Source organism: Canis lupus, chromosome 2 (genome assembly GCF_011100685.1).
Source record: "Canis lupus familiaris isolate Mischka breed German Shepherd chromosome 2, alternate assembly UU_Cfam_GSD_1.0, whole genome shotgun sequence".
Taxonomy (NCBI): domain Eukaryota; kingdom Metazoa; phylum Chordata; class Mammalia; order Carnivora; family Canidae; genus Canis; species Canis lupus.
In genome coordinates, this window is record NC_049223.1 from 15,755,397 (window position 1) to 15,774,319 (window position 18,923).

The 18,923-nt window shown below is 43.2% G+C and overlaps 1 protein-coding gene, 1 long non-coding RNA gene and 1 pseudogene across 6 annotated transcripts in view; 2 read left to right on the plus strand and 1 right to left on the minus strand.

Annotated features, from left to right (window-relative positions):
• MPP7 (membrane palmitoylated protein 7) overlaps positions 1 to 18,923 on the plus strand; it is a 681,753-nt gene that overhangs the window by 358,217 nt on the left and 304,613 nt on the right. The gene's annotated exons all lie outside the window — the stretch shown is intronic.
• LOC100685418 lies at positions 5,797 to 6,251 on the minus strand (annotated as a pseudogene).
• Positions 17,040 to 18,923, plus strand: part of LOC119876056 — a 107,008-nt gene continuing 105,124 nt past the window's right edge. Inside the window, exon 1 of the long non-coding RNA XR_005355246.1 lies at positions 17,040 to 17,202. This is a non-coding gene — a long non-coding RNA (uncharacterized LOC119876056). The remainder of the gene's footprint in view (positions 17,203 to 18,923) is intronic.

An 18,923-nucleotide genomic window follows, 5' to 3' on the forward strand; every position in this document is an offset into this window, starting at 1 on the left:
CTGGTTGCACTCTGCCAGGCTTGTGGCACCACTTTGGGTGGCTCTGGCCAAGGGTGTACTGAGAACATGGGGCCAGGTTCCTGATGTTAGCAAGGTTTGTGTGGGTCTGCGATGGGAGGAGACTTGGAGCCAGGCCTGGATGGAGGGTGCATGTTTGCAGGAAAATGTGGGGGTGGGGCACACTGTTAGCAAGCTAAGTAGAGCATGTTGGTTCTGCACTGGTTCCCCCACAGGTGTCTGTGTATCCAGACTGTGGGGCGGGGGAGAGAAATGGTGCCAGCCAGCTCCTTTATTCCTGAAGAAGTCTCCTAAAGAACTTTGACCCTCCAGCACCTGTTATGAGATCAGTAGATAAATTTTCTGGTATACCCCGGGTGTTTTTTTTCCCCCCAGGTGTTTTTTAAACTGCTGCTTCTATGCTGTATCTCTGTGGGGACATGGTTGTGCTGTCTCTCTCTCTAAAGGCAGGGCTTCAGTTCCCTATGGCCCTCTTGGGTATCCCAGAGCAGAGCCCACTGATTTTTAAGTTCCAGATCTTAAGCCCCAGATCAAAAGAATTTATGAAATTAGGCCCCTCTGGTTTTCAGAGCCAATGTTGCGGAAATTTGTGTTCTCCAAGTGTGGGTTCCCCTTGTCAGGGGTAGTTGGTGTCTGGGTCTGTTCAACTATCCTCTCTGCACTATAGTGTCCCTTCCTCCTTGGGACAGTCTCACACTGGTCCGTTTAACTCCTGACCATGTCTTTACCCTTCCTATCCTCTTTGATGTGGCCTCTTCTCCACAGTTAACTGTGCAGACTTTGTTCTGTCAGTCTTCAGGTCTTTATCTGGGTTATTTCCACTGTTGTGAGTGTTATCTAGTTATATCCATGGGATGAGGTGACATTAAGATTTTCCTACTCTGCCATCTTCCTAGGAAATCTATATGTGGATTTTTAACTGGGGGCTGTGATGTCAGTGCCCCAAAACCTCTGTAGTTCAAGGTCAACTGTACCCTGAAATGATCACCAAATAAGTCTAGTTAATATCAGTCACCATATACTTTACAAATTTTTTTTTCTAGTGATGACAATGTTTAGGATTTGCTCTCTCAGCAACCTTCAATTATGCAACACAGTATGATTAACTACAGTCACCACACCTTGGCTGGGACTTCTTGACAGAAATGGAGGCAGATCTTCAGATTGCATACAGAACTGAGTAACCCAAATTTCACCCAGTCATATTGGCATATGAGTGTTCATAGCTTTCCCCTCATATCTGCTAAAGGGAATTTTGCCTATCTCAGCTTTGTTCCTGGGCTTTGACAGTGCAAGATTTGGGCTCAGTGAAAATGGAGAAGTTACAGGGACGCATTCTGGAAAGGACTGAGTTTTACCCATGGGAGAGGAAAAAGAATAGAAATTGAAGGAAAGAAACAGTGACAAGGAGAGATGAGACTCCTGAGTCTCAGGACTAAGGGAGTCCTGAGTGACACAGAGAGAAAGTTTTGGGGACCAACTACCATTTTATATGTAAGATGACTGTTAGAGATGGAAGAAAAGATTTTTCAAAGTTTTGTTGTGCCTCACCTGTGCTACCTACCACTGAGTCATGAGCATTTCTTTTAAATGCTAAGCCTCCAAACTTATGGTTAGTTTAATATTACTTCTTCAAGACATAGACTACAAGACATTTCAGCTTTTGTATGGGTTACAATATCCCATCTACTTTGGTCAACCCAAGGTTTCCACTCATCCTTTCTCTCCTACTTTTATTCTCCTTGCCAGGGTCAACTGCTTGTTAAGTTGCTCCCAAGTCCTGGAGTCCAGGGCTCCTTACACAACATGGAAGCCCAGAGTTCCCCCTGGCTCTGTGATTCATTTTCTCACATGGCCCTGGGCTGACACAAAATGCAACCAGTGTCTCTCCAATTTTCTTAGAAAAGCAGGTTAGTTATTTTCTGTATCTTCACAGCTAAACATACATGTGGCTACAAAAACAAGTAATGGGTTACAGGCACAGTGAAATCTAAATAATTGTTTTTAAAATCTATGATGAAAACATTTTTTTTAAAGGTTTATTTATTTTGGGGAAAGAGAGAGAGCATGCAGCCGGGAGGAGCAGAAAGACTCTCATACTCCCTGCTGAGTACAGAGGCCCATGTGAGGCTCCATCTCATGAGACTGGACTCTGAGATCATAATCTGAGCTGAAACCAAGAGTCTGATGATTTACTACTTAACTGACTGCACCACCCCGGTGCCCCTTTATGAAGAAAATTTAATCTGAAGGGTTGAGAGTGACAGATAAGGGTTTGACTTTGATGTGAGGCAGACAGGTTTGATCCCCAGCTCTGCCAATTATTAATCACCTAAATTTGAGCTATTAATATCATTGTTCTAGACTCAGTTTTCTTATATGTAAATAACGATAACGACATATACCCCCATGGTGTTTTTCATGAGGACTGAATGACATAATCCAGGTAAGATACTTAACAGGTGTTTGCTATTACCATTATTTAACATGGAGCAATTTAGATATTTGGGACAAGAGATCCATGAAAAGATCTTTTGTCATTCAGTGCCTGTTTTCATATCTATAATTCACCATTTTTTGGTTTTCCAGAATAGTCTGCCCCCAAGATATATCCTGATCTCTATCTTTTGCAGGATATAAAATTACTTTCATATGTGAAATGTCAGCTTTTTTTTCTTATTTCTCCTTGTACCACAAAGGTTTCTGATCTCCCAGATCCAAGTTTTGGGCTGGGTTAGGCCCAGGGAATGGTGAGCTTCCCACGTCTTCAGTGGGGAGGATGCTTCTCAGAGCACAGTGTCTGCGAAGGGGAGCTGGCCCTGAGATCTCAGGGCAGGCCACTTCTTCCTGGTGTACTTAGCCATGCTTCCATTGGGTTGCATCCCAATTTCAGTGAAGGGGATGGTCCTCACCACAGTCCATTCCTAGGACCTTCCTTTACCATGAACCACTGTAAAACACTCAAACAAAACAACACATTAAAAAAAATTGAGAACAGAGAAATAGATGGTTTGAGATAGAAATTAATTTAATTTAAGAGAGAGACAGCATGCACAAGCAGAGGGAACTGCAGGCAGAGGGAGAGGGAGAAGTAGACTCCCCACCGAGCAGGGAGCCCAACATGGGGCTTGATCCCAGGACTCTGGGATGCCCCTACCAATAATTATTTTAAATTAGTGAAAAAATACAACTACATGTCAACAATCGTGAAATAAAGATTTGGGACTCACCCCAAATAATTAGCAACAATTAAAGTGTGAAATGGGTGTGAAAAATGTGCAATGATTTTAAGATGACCCCTTCCCACTATTGATAAGTAACTGGTGACTTCAATAATTTTACGCAGGCTTCTGATAAGGGTCCTCTTTCTTACTGGTATTATGACAAATAAGATAAAAATAATTTCAATTATTTTATTTTGAAATCTCTCCCCCCCCCCCACCAGATATAATTTTCTTAAAATACCTTTTTTCCTAACTAGCTAAAAATCTTTGGCAACCCCTACTGGTCTTAGGATCTAGCCCAAATATCTCAGGCTGGTTAATGTAGGTAATTTCACTGTCGTCCAGCCCTTCCCTACAGAAATCTTTTGTTCCAGCTGGTATACTCTTCCTCCAAACATATATAAGCTTGTTGCTTCCTCAAAGATTTTATTCATGCTGAGCCCCAAAAGGAAGGCCCTCTTCTTATGGATGCTCTCAGACTGTGTATTTCTCTCTCTCTCAACTCATTTCTTCTCCTTCAATTCACGCCGATCTCTCACACTTTTGTTCTGCACTGGTCTGACCCCTTTACATAGAGACAACACAGGTATGGCTGGAGGATATAAGTAAAGAGTCACCCCAGTATCTTAAACATACAGTTCCCTACTTGAGGCAATGAAGGGCACCAGAAGAATAATTTGGATGGAGAAAATACGTATTTTTTATAAAGATTTTATTTATTTATTCATGAGAGACACACACACACAGAGGGACATAGGCAGAGGGAGAAGCACGCTCCCTCCAGGGTTCCCAATGTGGGATCCTGAGCCTGAACTAAAGGCAGACGGTCAACCACTGAGCCACCCAGGCACCTCGGAAATGTGTATTTTTATGAATGGCATTTTCAATTTTCCATATTTAAATACTGTTCCAACTTTATGTTTTAATTTTGTTTCACTGTAGCCCAATGCAACTCATAATACAGTTGATTTAAGATATATAATCTCAGCCTGAGTAGATAAATAAAGCAAGCAAATATTTTTCAAGGATAAAAAGGTCTTTGAAATGGGTTTCTAAAACTTCACATTCGATTTAGAAATTGGGTCTGTAACACATAGAAGCGATAAACTGCTTCTTGCAATATGATTTGTGAAGAGGAAACACACACTGTCTACAGATGGTGAGTATTTGGATTTGGCTTCAGCCAGGTAAAGCATGGCAGGTGAAAACCATTCTATCTTCCTGCACACAGAAATGAGGGACTGTGTGTTTGAGAGCACTTCCACAAAAAACTGATCCTATAGCCTTTTCAGCAGAGAATCCTGACTGGTCCAGTGAGCCATGGAAGATTTTTAAGTAGGGAACGAAGAACCCCAGTGTCAAGGGAGGAACCCCAAGGTCATGGTCAGGCATTGTGCTCAGTGCTTTTTTTTTTTTTTTTTAATTTTATTTATTTATTTATGATAGTCACAGAGAGAGAGAGAGAGAGGCAGAGACACAGGCAGAGGGAGAAGCAGGCTCCATGCACCGGGAGCCTGATGTGGGATTCGATCCCAGGTCTCCAGGATCGCGCCCAGGGCCAAAGGCAGGCGCCAAACCGCTGCGCCACCCAGGGATCCCGTGCTCAGTGCTTTGATGTGTTGTCTCACTTAGTGATTTTAACACCCCTGCACGATGAGCGTTCTTATTACCATTGTGATGGTTAAGGAAGGTGCAATTATAGGATCAGTCCAAGAGTTGGATTCTTTATTGCAATCCTAGGTAAACAAAATAATGATTACCCATGACAGTTGGAATGCTCACTCCGGTGGGAGAGTTACATACAGGGAGACATGAAAGTAAGCTCAAGTTTACCAAGCCTTTAAGAGATGACACTTGCTCATAATAGACAGTGGCACCCAGAGTGACAGCATATGGCTTCCCAGCTAGTGTGGCACAGAGGCAACTGAGATCGCATTGTAGGTATCACACATTTATATTTTTATTTTCACAAATTCCTGGCAGATGTCTTGTTCTAACAAAAGTAGCACATGATGACAGTTTTCCAACAAATGGAAATGAAGTGTCTTGAGGAAGGGGTGTCTTTTCCTAATTTGTGTCACAGCACCAACTACATGAGGTGGTTTGAGGGCAGCGACTGTTAAATCACTAACAATTCCGTGGAACTCCATGCTGGTCTGCATTGAACTGGTGTTCCTCCTTCCACTATATCAATGTATCAAAACATCCATGGTTTCCATTACTGTGAGTACTCGTTGACTTTCCCTAAATAGAATTTTTAGAAAGTAAAAGGACTTGTGGTTAGAAGTCAGGAGAACTAACTTGAGTACTTGGGGGACTAAATCAATTTTTGCAGAAAACAGTTTTTATGTCTTGATTTCATAAAATTTTGTAATTGCCACCAAAGCTTTTCTAGTATGTATAAATGGCAAGGATGCTACTCCTTTGTTGTTGAATATCTGGCCTTATGTTTATGTGTGTGTGTGTGTGTGTGTGTGTGTGTGTATGTGTGTTGTGTGTTTTGTTCCCAAATTGTAGTCAAGAACTCATACAAAATATTCCAGCTAAATGAGGTTTAATCCTCCTCTTCCTTCTCTTCCTCATCCTGGTTAATCTGGAAGTAGCACAACTCATGACTCTCTTTGCTGCTAGCAACAATGTGCAACCAGCCATGCAGATTATTATTCTTCAAGTACTTTTTGGGTGAGATATTTCAAATACCTTTTGGAAAAAGGTTCCTCAGAAGTTACACTAATCTTGCTCTTTTTCTTTCGATGGTTACCACCTCTCCACCAAGATTCCCAGCTTTTTCAATCCCATTGATTCTCTCTTGAAGAAACTGCTCAAAATCGGCAGCATCCATGATTCCATCTTCTACAGGGTGGGTGCAATCAAGTGTAAATTTCAGAACCTGCCTTTCTTCTTCTTCTTCTTCTTCTTCTTCTTCTTCTTCTTCTTCTTCTTCTTCTTCTTCTTCTTCTTTTTTTTTTTTTTACCCTGCTTTGCCACAAGCTCTTTCATGGGCGCCATGGCAACAGCAGAGGCAGAAAAGCTGGCCTTATGTTTTAGGACATTGACATTAGGACTTTATTGGCTAAACATCTTCTCTTTCGCCATCTTGCTCAGAATTGCAGAGCTGAGAGGGGACTGTCTGGCTCCCAGCTCTTTCTCCTTTTATGAAAATGGTCACCAATATACAGGCATGGGTATAGGAGTCATGATTCCCACATGGAACCCCGGGTAGAATGACTAGCTCCAGACTTTGACTCATCCTCAGGCTGAAGCAACGGGTTTTCTTTGAGGACTATGAAATGTGGAACCAAGAAATGCAGTGACTGAGACATGATGAAGCTGAGTCATGCTACAGGCAGAGCTGTAGGAAAATATGCTGCAGTAAATCTGACCTTTCCTTCCCAGCCTTGAATGTCCAAATCTTCCACCAATCCCTTAAGATATTTCTGTGTCCTTTGTATACACATATACATACACACACATACATATATAAAATGTTTTAAAAGTAAACTTTTTAAAAGAATACTTCTAGATTTATAGAGAAGTCATGAAGATAGTACAGAGAGTTCCCATAGGCCCTGTAGTTCCCCCCAGTATGAACATCTTCTGCTGGTATGGTTTACTCTTTATAATTAATGTAACAATATCTATACACTGTTGTTAATTAAAGTCTTTAATTAGATTTCCTTCCTTTTTACCTGATGTCGTTTTTCTGGGCCAGGATTTCATGTAGGCTACCATATTACCTTTACTTGTTCTATCTTTTTAGCTTCCTCTTGATTGCAATACATAGTCTCAGACTTGTTTTTGATGACCTTGACAGCTTTGAGGAGTACTGATCAGGTATTTTGTAGAATGTCCATCTCTTGGGATTTCTCTGATGTTTTTCTCATGATTGAGACAGGGGTTATGGATTTTGGGAAGGAGACCATAAATAACATCAACATGAATTACTGTCACCATTGGCCTCCATCACCAGGCTAAGCTAGTGTCATATCAGGTTTCTCAGTTCCAGATTTACTCTTGCTTCTCTCCCTTTTCTTACTGTATAGGCGATCTGTCTCTTCACCCTACAACATATATGTTAAATTTATATTAACTTGAAGCAGTTCCAATAGCTTTCAACAACAAGATCAAGAACAACAACAAACCCTTAAAAAGTATCCATTTCAGGAGATGCAAACTCAAATGCCTACAGAGGACAGGTGGGTGAGGCAGGTTGAACACAGTCTGTGGCAGATTGCAAAGTACATGGCAGCTCTAACAGGAGCATGGTCTCTACTCTTGGCAGTTACTGCTATGTGGGAGTGTGGGTCAGCTTTGCCATAGTTTCCTTTAAAAAAAAAACAGAAACTAGTAAATTGGACATTCATGTGAAATCTGATTGCAAAAGGATGGAAACTAATTAACATTTTTACAAAATCTGTGCTCATCCAACATATCCCAACATGCAGTCTGTGACTTATTGGGTAGATGAATAACTACACATTTTATCAGTAAAGAATTAGCCTTAGAAAAGTAGATAAGATGTCCATGGTCATGCCGCTAGCTTTAGTGTCTCAGCTGGGATTGACATTCAGAGTTCTAATATTATTATATATTACTCTCCTTTGGAGTTCCCTTCAACAATTTGTTCACTTTCTTAAAATCATCCAGACTTTGTTCTAAACTTGCTGCCTTTAATGAAATATTTGGGAACTGGAACTTCTGTAACACCATATCTTTCATCAATCGTACTCCAGTTAAAATAGTCCCATTAATCTCATTCATCCACTAATTTGCCTTTTCTTTTGTTCCTTGCTAGAGTCCATGTTCATCTGTTTGTAAAATTCATGTTACACTAATGTTGAACAGGGGCTCAGGCAAATTCCCACATTGGCAATGATTGCAAACGCACAAATCAGAATTCTGTAATCTTCTAGAGACTCTGAATTTTGCCTTAAATATTTTTTTTTATTTTTTCCCCCGTAACCCAGTATTCACACTAACTGGCACATAGTAGGTGCTCAGTAATTACTTCTTAAATGAATGACAGTCTCTAATGACTTAAGTTTGATGAAGTATCAACACATAGTAATATTCTTTTTTTTAAAAAAAGATTTATTTATTTATTTATTTTATAAAATAAAGTAGGGGGACAGAGAGAGAAGGAGAATCTTAAGTAGGGTCCATGCTCAGTGCAGATAGACCAATGCAGGGCTTGATGTCATGTCCCTGAGATCATGATCTGAGCTGAAATCAAGAGTCAGAAACTTTAACTGACTGAGCCACCCAGGTGCTCCTCAACACATAATAATATTGATTACACCTGGAACAAACCTTGTAGTGTAGAATTGAAAATATGTGCCATTTGTTAATGGGAACTCACCATTCTTAATAGCACAGAAGCTGTTTACAGAAATTTAAAAAAGTTATTCAGTTATTCACAGAGACTTTAAGTTATGAATATCATTTAGCAGTCTTCTCTGTAAGGATATTAACCTCTTTAGTCAATTTTTCAGCTATCTTATACATATCTTGCTCTCTTAAATTCATCATTATTATGTTTCTCTTGTAATTTGGTTACATGGCTTCAGTTTTTAATTTAAACTTCTATGAATCAGAGACTTATTTGTTGAGTTCCTTTATTCTCTGCTCATATGCCAGGGAGTGAGGAATTTTTTGATAAAGGTACAGTCATGGAAAGTTAAGAAAATAGAGGCAATGAAGCAAGAGAGTCCGATTTCCTAAGTCCTGTCTTTGTTGGCAATGGCCCTGAACGCTGAAACACCCTGTGTTCACACATTCTCAATTTTTTTTTCTTCTGCTGCAGCTTGTATGGCTTTTTATCTCACAATTGCTTTTCTTTTTCATGTTTTTTAATCCTTTTTTAAAAATTTATTTATTTATTTATTTATTTATTTATTTATTTATTTATTTATTTATTTATGAGAGAGAGAGAGAGAGAGACCAGCAGAGGGAGGAGCAGGCTCCATGCGGGAAGCCTGAGGTGGGACTCCATCCCCAGACCTGGGATCACACCCTGAGCCAAAGGCAGACGCTCAAATGCTGAGCCATACAGGCATCCCGTTTCTTAATCTTCTATGCACACGAAGAGTTACTCAGTTTTTAAGTGGTGAGAGGAGGGAGCTTCTGCTTTCCAGGTCAGCATTGATTAATGAACGATGGTGTAGTTTCTGGGGAAGCTAAGTAGCACGAGAGCAATTTTGCTTGTGATGTTCCCTTGTGAGCTCAACAAGCTAAGTACAGAGATGACTGAGATTAATTAAATATAAGTTGTGAATAACTCATTTCAGCAGAAGAGTATTTTTTCTCAAAGTTTGTATGGATGTCTTGCTTTCCAAATGCAAAATGCTTACTTGGATCATAAGTGTTACAGAGTGAAGATATTTTTTGTTCTTTGGGTCTATTCTTGCACAATGAAAGTGGCTACATAGTGACAAGATGGATTTTTTTGGTAGTTGTGATCTTCTCCTTGTATAACAATGGCAGAGAGATCTTTGATCTTTTTTTTAAAATGCTAAACGCAATTTAAAAAATCGTTTTCTTATCCTAATTTCAAATGTTAGAGATACGAAGAATGTTTTACATCTACTCTGACTCCTTCAGAGTGACTGTGTTCCAGACATGGACACATGGGAGGTTGGAGGTTTACTTGGTTCAGTGTGAGAAACTTTAAGTGATTCGTGTCTACCTATCTATAGCTGTATCTTTCCTTATATCTACAACTGGAGCATCAGATATGTTACAGGCCATATCAGGTTTAAGCAACCGGAGGATAGATCACAAACAGGCTGAGTCTCCCAAGGCAAGCACACCAGCGTGTCTCATAATCAGCCTAATGATAAGCTATTATCAGAATGCCATCATTCCAGGGGTCCTTGATTGTTTTCCTCTAATACGTGGGATTATACTATGCCGTGGCCCACATACTGATCCTGTTGTCACTCCTCACCCCCTTCTCCTCAGAGTTATTAAAAGGCTCTCAGTTTATACACAGAAGTCCTTGAGGGAGCAGCCAACTGCTGATTGCATCAGAAACTGATCTTGAAGCATTGCCAAAAAAATATGAATAGAATAGAGCACAGTCACTGCTAATAGTTTAGATGAATGTTTCTTGCCTCGGTACAATGGGTGTATCAAAACTCTCCCATTTTAAAATGAGTTCCGAATTTCTTAGGGCAGCAAGTGTTCAGTGGGTGCTTATGATGTGCCAGACCCGGTGATGCTACTGGGGGTACCTTGGGGGATGAGCAGACAATGCCCCTCTTATCATGGGGATGACGAGTTTCTTTCCTTTCACTTATAAGCAATCAAGCTGGTTATTTTTAGCTAAGAGACAAAATATTGCCCCAAATTTATAGACTTAGCATTTTGATTAAGGGCCTATCAGATTAGGGAGGACGAAGGCAGAGTTTTTTAACTTTCTCCCATAAACATACCCGAAGGCGCTCTACCCTCGTTAACAGGCTCACTGCTGTAATGAATTAGTCAATTATGTATGTGTGGGGGAGAGAACAGCAGGAAGGATTGTATTAGTTTCTCAGGGCTCATGTAATTTGAAAAGGCTCTTCAGGTATTTTTAATATCCTTTAATAATATCTCCTTTTGCTAGCATCTATGGATGTTATTATTCCCACATACACATATGTTTATGGGTTTTTAATAAAGATTTATTTGAGAAAGAACATATGCATGAGTTAGGGGAGGCACAGAGAGAGAGAGAGGGAGAGAAATCCTCAAGCAGACTCCCTGCTGAATGAGGAGCCCGATGTGGGGCTTAATCCCAGGACACTGAGGTCATGACCTGAGGCGGGGACGAAAGGGAAAAAACAAGATGAAATCAGAGAGGGAGACAAAAAAAGGTGAGGGGAACCTGGGTGACTCAGTGGTTGAGCGTCTGCCTTCGGCTCAGGTTATGATCCCAGGGTCCTGGGATCAAGTCCCACATCGGGCTCCCTGCAGGGAGCCTGCTTCTCCCTCTGCCTCTGTCTCTGTCTCTGCCTCTCTCTGTATGTCTCTCATGAGTAAATAAATAAAATCTAAAAATAAAAAAGTCAGATGCTTCACTGACTGAGGTACCCAGGCACCCCGTATATGTTTTTTTTTTTAGTGTAACATAATTGTAGCTGCAGGTTCTGGATGACTCTGGGGATAGTTCACTGCTGGCGATGAGGTTGTGTGACCTGGTACAAAGTAAAAGGAGATGCAGACATGAAGACAGAACCTGGGAAAGTGAGAGCTGGTAAGTTGATCTGGGAAGAACTGATCATTACAGTCACACACTGCCAGAGACGAAGCCAAAGTCTAACTCAGTGAGGTTGATGAACTTGTAGCAAGGGAGAGGGATCCAACGGACCCACTGAGGCCCTCACTGAACAAAGGAGTCAAGGTTATTGTAGGGTGTGCAGGTAGGGTGGAATTTAGGTAAGATTTAAATGAGTGATATGATGGTCTCAGAGCAGAGCAAGGCTGTAAGTAATATTTTATAAATATTTGGTAATATTTTTACAAACATCAGGTCGGTGCTGAAAGCCAAAACTTGGAGTCCTCTTTCCTTAGATTCAAGGGGAATCCTTTACAGAGGGTCGGCACCTGGGCTGGAAATCAAGGCTGCTTCTTCGTAGCAAAGTGACCCACAGGCTCCTATCATCCTGGCAGGTGGTGGTGGTGGCAGGAGGTCCATTCTCCTTGATACTCAACTGAATTTCCAACAGTCTCTGATTTTAGAGAACAAGTTTTCTTAGCCCTATGTCCTAGGTGTTGGTGAACCAAAGCAGTTTTTGCAGGTTCACACTGGTATGCCAAGATGTCAAAGTCAAGTTTTATTGAGGCAGCCAGGAGACAACGGATGTAAAATTCCAACACTGCCAGAGCCAGAGGCAGATCTCAAAGGAAATGTCTTAGCTCCTTGTTGACTCTTAAAAATCCCTCACTAAAAATAGGATCATAAAAGGGCAGCAGAAGAGGGGTTTAGGAAGGATCTGTGAGGAAGTTTTCTTCAAAGAAAGCCATGCTGTGTTCCATCAAACCTCTGGTCGAAGGCCTTACCCACTGACCTCCCTGGGGTCATCAGCAGGACCACAAGGGCAAAGTGATATGTTCTCTGGTTATTATTTTAATTTTGTAAAGTTTTATTTATTTATTCATGAGAGACATGGAGAGAGAGAGGCAGAGACACAGGCAGAGAGAGGAGCAGGCTCCCTGCAGGAAGCCCAGTGGGAGACTCACTCCCAGGACCCTGGGATCACAAGCTGAGCAGAAGGCAGACACTCAACCACTGAGCCACCCAGGCATCCCTGTTTTCTGGTTTTTAGAGTATATCTGACTTTGGCCTGAGAGATCTAAAATTGAGAGGTTGAAAGTATTGGTTTATGGCAGCAGTTCAGAGAGAGCAAGAGAGCAGGGAAGGAGGACAGAGAATACTCAAGGCCCACATGCTCTGAGAGTCAGGTGCGCTTCAGTATTGCTGGGAGCAAAGCGTGTGTAATTGTTTCTTGAGGACCCTGGGGAGAGCTGTTTGGTGAGAGAGGGTTGTGCTGGAGATGTGTAAATCCTGCCCAAGAGGAACAGAGGCAGAGGTGATCCACAGGTGAATTTGTCGAAAGTAGCCTTCAGGGAACCAGAAACTAAGAGGATAAGAGGATAAAGTGGCATAGAAAACTGCGTTGACCAGAACAGGAGATGCACAGTTGTACGTTTCAAGATTAGGTCTCTAAAATTGTTAGAAAGCATCAAGAGACCAAATGCTCTGTTTTGTTCTTGGCCAGGCCCGGAGCAATCTCCTTGCAGCAGGAACAGTTGAGCATGAATTTGGTATCCTCTGAATTCTCTTTTCTCCCTATGTTATGGATTTGGAGGAGGTTCCCTCTCCCTTTGCTGGGAGGACCCAGCCTGCCTGTGTGGGACCCTAGCTGGGGGACCTCAGGGAAAGCCCAGCTCTGAATGAAGCTTGAAGCAGTGATCAAAGTGTATTGGCATTCACATTACAATTTCTGAATTCAAACTGTGTTTTATGGCCTACCTGATGAAAGGATTTTTATTACCTAAAGGGCTTCAGAAAAGTTATGGGAACACCCGCACTTTCTTCTGAATACGTGTGGAAGGAACAGGGGGAGGTAGAGGTTTGCCTTCTGCTTGCATCTGCCTCGCCCATCCTGCTTTCTTCTACATACTGGTCCCAGCTGCACTGAGAACAGTGCTCAGGGATATTCACCAACTTGGCAAGTGCTTTTGCTCTTTAAAGACATTGATGTCAATAGGGATGCACCACACAGGAAAATTAGGGAATTAGTAGAAGACTTAAATGGGAATGGCAGCTTGAAACTGGAAGAGACAAGGGTACTTAGTGTCTGGAAGCCGACTAGAATAAAGAGGGTCAAGAAAGCTGGCAGTCATCGTTGAAGACTTTGGCCTTGGCCTCTGGGCCTCCATCTTTGTGTGAGAGGACAGGCAAAGGTTGTACAGAATTTGGAGCCCCACTGACGGACTACAGAAAACGTGGTGGGGCAGGATGCATGCCTCTTTGGCAATTGCTCCGGTGCCCTTTCTCTGGGAAATCTCTGCCCATGAACAGAGATGGGCCCTGGGAGCCAGGTGGGTGCCCTCCACCCTCCTGACTCCCATCACGTCCCTTGTCACAGACAGTGGGATAGAACAGGGAGAGGCCGGCCTAGGCCACTAGTATTTTCTCTCCACAGAATTGGGATTGGGTCAAGGTGGGTGATTTAGTCGGGGGTCAGAGAGCACTGGGGTAGCTCTACTCTTTGTCTCCTGGACTTAGGAGCTGGGAAAGCTCTTTTCCAGAGAAAAACGGGAGAGTAGAGAGAGGCAGTTTTGAAGACAGTGGCAACTGTAGCCAAATTCCTCTTGTCTCTCATTTCCTGACTCCCAGCCTTCTTGGGGACAATGTGCCATACATTTCGGTGGTTACATTTCTTATTTAACTTTTAATTTAGTCAGTTGCTACATCTTGTGATTCATCCACCAGCTGGATACACAGAGATACTTTCACATTCCGCATTTCCCCTACTTGCCCCTCCACGGCAGGGCTGGCTTTCTTCTTCTAGGTGTCTTATAGCAAATGGTGTGAGCTCAATCAGTAAGGAGAAACGCATGCCTATAAGCAGGGGAAGAGGCTGGAACTAGTAGAACACATCTCTAACTCCAAGGGCTTCAGCTCTGCCCTAATTCTGGCCAAATAGGATTAAAACTGTTAACTCATTACAGTCCTAAATGGGATGTCATAGTTAAAAGGGAATGTACACTCTTTTTAATGAGTTTTAAGAAACAAAGGTAATGATGATGTGAAACAATCATCAGTCTGTGTCTTCTACTTTGCTCAGCTCTTATGCTTTCAAAATGCGGTTTCTAACTGGATGTGGGGAAAGTTGATTTTTTTTTTTTAATGCAATGGGTTTATAAGGCTTTGCGTTAGATTTCCATCTTCCAGATTGTGATCCCATGTTCCTCTGTTGTTGCTCCTGGATCTGGAACCTGGTAGCCTTTCACAGGGGCGACTCCTACTGATTCTGATTCAGTGATCCCTCCTTTCCTTCAGAATGATTTCCTTGGCTGCTTCCAGATCGTGTTCCCATAGCACCCTGGTTTCCCCATCATCTGTGCAGTAACAGTCTGTAGATCCACCTGGGTCTGTGTCATTCTCATTATTATACCCCCACATCTAGCAGATCCTGGAAAAGTATCGGTTCTTCTAAGATCTATGCCTGAGAGACTGGCTCAGTGAACGAATGCCCACTTCTTTGGCGACTCTGAAAAAGGAAAAAAAAAAGGATGATGTTATCCTGACATTAGTAACTTAGTGTTACCTGGTCAGGAATCATATCATAAACTATAAACTTCCCACCACTGCCTACAGGGCCCTGCCTCCTTTCACCTGCCTGCCACCACTCCCTGTCTGTGCCAGTCTAGCCACACTGGTCTCTCTGTTCCAACAGCATCACTTTTCTTCCTCCTTCAGGGTCTTGGCTCTCGCTGTTTGCTAGCAATGCCACTGCCCTCAAATTTTGCATAGCTGGTGTTTTCTGATTTAAGTGGCAGCTCAGATCTTAGAATGGTTCTCTCTCCTTTCTCAAATTCAAGAATTGCTTTCATCCTTCAGGTCACTCTTCTTTCTTCTTCTTTATTCCTTTCTGTAAATTTATCTGTTTACTGGTTCATTATCCTTCTTTTACTGATAAATAGCTTCCAGTCTGTCTTGTTCAAGACAATACTTAGTAGGACGCCCAGTTCATTGAAGGAACTAGAATTTGAAGATTAAAGTTATTACATGTTTGTTGAGTAAATGAATACAAGAAAAATTTTTGTTATAAATGATCTAATCCCAAAGAAAGAATGTCAGTGGTGGAATTTCAGGTATTATTGTGAAAAAAAACTTTTGGAGTGTTTTCTTTCCAATTTGTTCATAGTAGAGAGTGCTAAGTTTTTTATTTTTCCTTACACACTTAAACATAATTAGATCTCAACATTAAGATGCTTGCTCAGAGTATATTGGGACACATATTTTCAGACTATCATTTAGAATTCCATCTATTACAAGGATTCTATAAAAAATGTGTTAGGTAACAAAGTTACTGTCCTCCAAAGAGTTTTACCTTCTTCTCAAGAAAAAACGAGGATTTGTTCTATTCTTTCTATTGAGTTTTTTATCCTTCTTTTCGAGGTCATATTTATCTTAACTTTCTTTTCATTCTTTAGGTTTGATTTTTGTCAATTTCCTTTTTTTTCCTGCTACTATATAATTTATGAAGTCGTTGGGGGTGAAGTGCTTTATTTCTAACAGCCTATTTCAGAATCTCATGGCAATGACAAGAAGAGCAAATAGAATAGTAAGGCAGCCAGAGTTAAGGGACTGTGGTTCCCAGGTGAGTTAGGGTTCACTCCCTTCTAAACTGGCTAGGATAACACAGGGCTTGCCTACTGTGGTCTGAGAGTTCAGATTACGTATCTCAACTTTCAAAGTCTAAGTCACATCTTGAAATTCTGTCACATTCCTTTCGTATAATTCCTGCATTATTAGCTGAGTTTTCCAATTTGTATCTCCTGAATTTCTTTCCGTATGCTGCCCTTTTTGGTTTTGGCTTTTGTTAATGCTTTATTTATTTAGTCGTTTGGATTCTAAGTTCTTCTTGTCAGGGAGTTTTCCCATAGATCTGTTTACAGCATGGTGCATTCTAAGTAACGAATGTCTCATATGGACTACAGAGTAAAACGAGAAAAAGAAAAAAAAAAAGTTACGCATCATTTTGCCAAGAGTGAAAACATTTTATGCCTTTTCTCTGCGCAGGACAATTTCCCTCTGAATTTATGCAGCATTTAAAAAATACCCAGGAGTCCTCTCTAAAGCTAAGCGATGTTAAAGACTAGCTGTTATTCATCATGTTCAGACGAGAAAGAATCGCTCCCATCTGGCAAAGAAACCCAGGTACGGGGGCTCCGCGCTTCGGGGAGGCTGCAGGTCTGTAAAGCAGCCGGTTCCTCAGCCACCTGGGAGCAGAGCGGCGGGGCGGAGCTTCCGATGATTGACGGGCGAGGGGGAGGAGCTACAGCGTTCCGACCAATCGGAGTCCTGCTTTGTTTTCTCCTATCGACCAACGAGGGAGCTCCTCTGGCGAGGCTGCCCTCTATCGCAGCCTATCAGCAGGCGCCTTTTACGAAGCGTCCGCGGAGCTCCCGCCCCGCGGGCGGAGCGGCCCCTCCTCGCCCCGCCCCTCCGGCCGCGGCCCCGCCCCGCCGCGGGAGGGGGCCGAGTCGGTTACTCCCGGCCCTGGAGGTGGGGGCCGGGCTCCCGCCGGGCTCGTGCGTCCTGCGCCCGCCGAGGCGGTGCCGAGCCCGCTGGCTGCCGATCGTCCTCCGCCGCGGCTGCGGTTGCTGCCTCTTCGCCTCCCGAGCCGGGGCCGCAGGGGCCGGAGCGGTCGCGCCTCCCGCGGGCCACGGCTGCCCGGAGCAGGTAACGGGGCGCCGGGGCTGCAGCGCCTGTCGGGGCCCCGGTGCGGCGCGGGCGCTGGGGGCTTTTCCCCGGCTGCTCCCTCAGGGCCGGGCCGCGTCCCCGTCCCCGGGAGCCTCCCGCCGGCCTCGAGACGCTTCCGCCCGGGAGTCGGCGGCGGCGGCGGCGGCGGCGACACCTTGCGGGGAGGTGGGGGCGGGGCCGGGCGGGGGGCCGGGGGGAGGGGTGGGGGCGCTGCGGGCGGGACCGCGGGGGACTGGGCGGCGGGCGGCTGGGCCAGCCGGGGGCGCGAGGACGTGCAGGTGGAGCACGACTGCGGAGTTGAGCCAGTCGGGCTCGCGAGGGAAAAGGACCTGCTGATAAGTAGCGATAAGCTGAGTGCCCCTTCTTCTTCTTTTTTTTTTTTTTTCCTTTCTAAAGCCAGAAAGGTGTCTTGGGTATCGTTACATATTTTCCGGAGGCAGGCGCATTGCAGTGCCATTTACACATCATCACACTGTACTTACTATTTATTATTTTTAAAACCAAGGAGCAGTCTTTAACGTGAACTAGTTTGGGGACTTTTCCTTCAGTGACAAGTAGACCTAGCAGCGTGAGTCACCTTTGTCTGGGCTCCAGCGGGGAACCGAGCGCTGGGGTGAGGGGGAGGAATGTGGATGAGGAATGCCTGCGCAGGTGTGGAGGGACCGTGGGGGTGGAACCTTGTTTCTGTCACTCTGTCATGGAGGGGAGTACAATCGTGAATCTTTTTTCTTCTAATTTCTAAAAATATTAGCATTCAACTAATAATTAAAAAAAAAAAGCTTCTCTAAAAACAGTCTCCGGGTTTTAGGTTTGGGGGATGCACCTGCTTGGTACTCATGTGGTAGTACTTTGCAGACAGGCCAGGCAATTACTGATTTGCACCTCGAATTGGCCTTACCTTTTCTTTGACTTGCTGAGTACCGTTTTCTTCCCCATTCACTATTTGTTAACCAGGGAAATGGTGAAGGTCACCGGGTTTCAGCAGTGATGGCACAGTGAGAACTCTTGGAGCAGTGTTCTCTCCTTCTGGGTGCACTCGGCTTCTACAAACCAGTACAGGTTTTCCCTGCTATGTGAAAATAGAGCGTTCCTATGAAATCTTTTCTTAACGGAACTGCTGTGAAGCAAAAAATAAAATAAAAAATAAAAAAATAAAAACAAACAAACAAAAAACCCCCACTCACTATTAATGTATACGGGAAAATTTTTTTAGTAATTTTTTTAGTGTTCCAGATTCCCAAAAAACCTCTTAGGCTTTTCTGATACCTTAGGACACATTTTGCTGATGGACGCATAAAATAAGTCAAGATACAGCGCAGATGCTCAGACACAGGTCAAGGCTGCTGCGGCTTGATGCTGAGATGCTGAGTGTTCTCAAGGAAGGAGCTTGGCACCGCCACTCTTGCTGTTCCGGGTGTGTGCAGCCTCTATACCAGCTGATGCAAAATAAACCTCTTTGGGTTTCTTTCAGTTAGTGAAAACAGATTCTAAGGTCTGTCGCATAAGCAAAGTAGTGCAACACGAACTTGTGAAAAACGGGAGATACCTGTATTTCCATTTACTCCTTTTCTTGGGAGGCAGGTAGTGAATATCATGCCCATTTTACAAATATATAAAGTGGAAGCCCCTAGAGATGAAGAGAATTCTGCCCAGGTCCCTCGACTCCTACCTTATTTTATACTCATAATGGATTTAATCTC